This window comes from Schistocerca cancellata, chromosome 2, assembly GCF_023864275.1.
Source record: "Schistocerca cancellata isolate TAMUIC-IGC-003103 chromosome 2, iqSchCanc2.1, whole genome shotgun sequence".
NCBI lineage: Eukaryota > Metazoa > Arthropoda > Insecta > Orthoptera > Acrididae > Schistocerca > Schistocerca cancellata.
Genome location: NC_064627.1, coordinates 551240991 through 551244648, shown reverse-complemented (window position 1 = coordinate 551244648; position 3658 = coordinate 551240991).

Genomic DNA, 3658 nt, shown 5'->3' with positions numbered 1-3658 from the left:
GAAAACCGGAAAACTAAAACATCTAACAGATACGCTAAAGAACCACAACGTACTCATAACAGCCTTCAAGAAACACGATACATGGATACAGATACCTTCGATTCCGAAGGTTTTAGGATATGCAAAGGTAAAGTGGGACCGAGAGTAATGAAAAATGTACCACATCTTGGGACAGCCTTTATAATCAACAAACAAATCTAGAACTCAATAGTTGACTCAATAGTTGACTTTGATTCCCAATCAGAAAGAATCTCAAGTCTTGCATTCACAAGCACAAACAAAATCTACACAATTATCAATGCACATGCCCCAATAAATGAGGATAACAGGAACAACAAAGAAAAAGTGAAGGCCTTTAGGAATCATCTAGATGACATTATTCAGGAAATTCCAAATAAAAACATCATCATTCCTCATGGTGGCCAGCTGACCACATGAGGGCTGCATGGAATGCAGGAGGCTGAGCGCTGCCAGTGGGTTGTTACCGATGCCGGGGCAACTCAGTGGACACTACGGTAATTGAAATTGAAGATGAAGGTAAAGTCTTCAATGAAATTACGTTACGAACTCTACAAACATGATACAGAAAATTGAAGTTCACCAGATGACATCATTTCAAATACAAGTATAATTCTAGGATACTTATTGCGAACGCTATAAACGGTTTAACTCTGACTGATTATAAAATTAACCATTGAACCAGTGAAGCAATCTAATGGTACAAAGTATAAAAAGGAAGATGTTGACATTAGTAAACGTTTCAACAACTTTCTTTTCAGATAACGCACGTGTTTAACGGATTACAGACGAGTTTATTATAAGTTTTTATGTAAGTGTGTCAGTACTATAAATCCGCTACACATACACATAATACGAAGACAGCATGACTTTCTCAAACCCTTACCTAATCTTCAATAAAATTCTTCAGGGTATCAGACCGCATCGTCATAATTTAAAATGCGCCAATGTTTCGGCCAGCGTTGCAGCTAGCCTTCATCAGGGCCTTACGTTAAACTGGCAGTTTAACGTAAGGCCCTGATGAAGGCTAGCTGCAACGCTGGCCGAAACGTTGGCGCATTTTAAATTATGACGATGCGGTCTGATACCCTGAAGAATTTTATTGAAGATGACAACGGCCGCGGAAGCCTACGCTTATACCTTACCTAATCCTCAAAACGGATGCATACTCACAATTTATTCTTTCATAGTATTTATACACTACTGGCCATTAAAACTGCTACACCACGAAGATGACGCGAAATTTAACAGACACGTAGAAGATGCTGTGATATGCAAATGATTAGCTTTCCACAGCATTCACACAAGGTTGGCGCCGGTGGCGACACCTACAACGTGCTGACATAAGGAAAGTTTCCAACCGATTTCTCATACACAAACAGCAGTTGAGCGGCGTTGCCTGCTGAAACGCTGTTGTCATGCCTCGCGTACGGAGGAGAAATGCGTACCATCACGTTTCCGACATTGGTAAAGGTCGGATTGTAGCCTATCGCGATTGCGGTTTATCGTATCGCGACATTGATGCTCGCGTTGGTCCAGATACAATGACTGTTAGCAGAATATGGAATCGGTGGTTTCAGGAGGCTAATACGGAACGCCGTGCTGGATCCCAACGGCCTCGTATTACTCACAGTCGAGATGACAGGCATCTTATCCGCACGGCTGTAACGGATCGTGCAGCCACGTCTCCATCCCTGAGTCAACAGATGGGGACATTTGCAAGACAACAACCATCTGCACGAACAGTTCGACTACGTTTGCAGCAGCATGGACTATCAGCTCGGAGACAATGGTTGCGGCTACCCTTGACGCTGCGTCACAGACAGGAGCGCCTGCTATGGTGTACTCAACCACGAATGTGCGTACACGAATGGCAAAGCGTTATTTTTTCGGATGAATCCAGGTTCTGTTTACAGCATCATGGTGGCGCATCCGTGTTTGGCGACATCGCGGTGAACGCACATTGGAAGCGTGTATTCGCCATCGCCATACTGGCGTATCACCTGGCGTGATGGCATGAGGTACCATTGGTTACATGTCTCGGTCAACTCTTTTTCGCGTTGACGGCACTTTGAACAGTGGACGTTACATTTCAGATGTGTTACGATCCGTGGCTCTACCCTTCATTCGATCCCTGCGAAACCCTACAGGATAATGCACTACCTCATGTTGCAGGTCCTGTACGGGCCTTTCTGGATACAGAAAATGTTCGACTGCTACCCTGGCAAGCACATTCTTCAGATCTCTCTTCAATTGAAAACGTCTGGTCAATGGTGGCCGAGCAACTGGCTCGTCACAATACGTCAGTAACTACTCTTGATGAACTGTGGTAACGTGTTGAAGCTGCATGGGCAGCTGTACCTGTACCCGCCATCCAAGCCCTGCTTGACTCAATGCAAAGGCGTATCAAGGCCGTTATTACGGACAGAGGTGGTTGTTCTGGGTACTGATTTCTCAGGATCTATGCTCCCAAATTGTGTGAAAATGTAATCACATGTCAGTTCTAGTATAATATATTTGTCCAATGAATACCCGTTTATCATCTGCATTCCTTCTTGGTGTAGCTATTTTAATGGTCAGTAGTGCAACTTTATATTAAGGATTGAGATGTGTAAACAGGAAATAGGTATGCTCTGTAGTCTTTGTTAATAACTTGTTTAGTACTGTGTTATTTAAATGAGGGGTCATAAAATCATTGCAATAATGTTCTGTGTTTTCTGTGTCTGGTATTTTATCCTTATGCATTAGTTAGCTTTCATTTTGATTGGTGGGCATTGTTTGTCTGACTTGTTAAAAATGTTCAAATGTGTGTGAAATCTTATGGGACTTAACTGCTAAGGTCTTCAGTCCCTAAGCTTACACATTACTTAACCTAAATTATCCTAAGGACAAATACACACACCCATGCCCGAGGGAGGACTCGAACCTCAACCGGGACCAGCCGCACAGTCCATGACTGCAGCGCCCTGACCGCTCGGCTAATCCCGCGCGGATGACTTGTGTTCAGTAATGTCTGTCATCAGAGAAAGTATTTAAGGGAGAGCAGAAGGATGAGAATTGTCTTTTGTCATCATTTGTCAGAGTCTTGGTGCTTTAGTCAGTCGTTACTGGTGAGTGCTTTAGTCAGTCGTTATTGGTGACTTTGAGAGTGGTGGTACCGCTGAATAGCTGTGTAAGTTACGTACTCTAACTTTCTGAGGATCATCGAATAATTTTGTGATCACGAGTTACTCGTACAGAATTTACTTTTTTTAGCTCTTGTATTAATTTTTTTGTGAACACAGGGTAAGAACGTGAACTTTTCAGTTCACTTGGAATAATTTTGTGAGTGTGAGTTACAGACTTTAACTCTTCTCTGGACTTAAATTACTGAGACTGTATTTTTGATGGTTGATTTTGCCCAATTTCAAGAATAACTTTGTTTACAGGATCTGAAGCAGCTGTGAACCGTAATTATGTGTTGCAGTTGGTATTTATATTCATGTGTGATACGCTTGTTGAGTATTTTCTGCAGTGGTTATTCAGAATAACAAATTTCATGTTGTGATTAACGGCGGAGCACTGTACTTGGGCCATTTTAACATTTATTTCCGATAACAGGTCACACACAGGCGTTATCGGTGCCGGGTAATGCTTCACC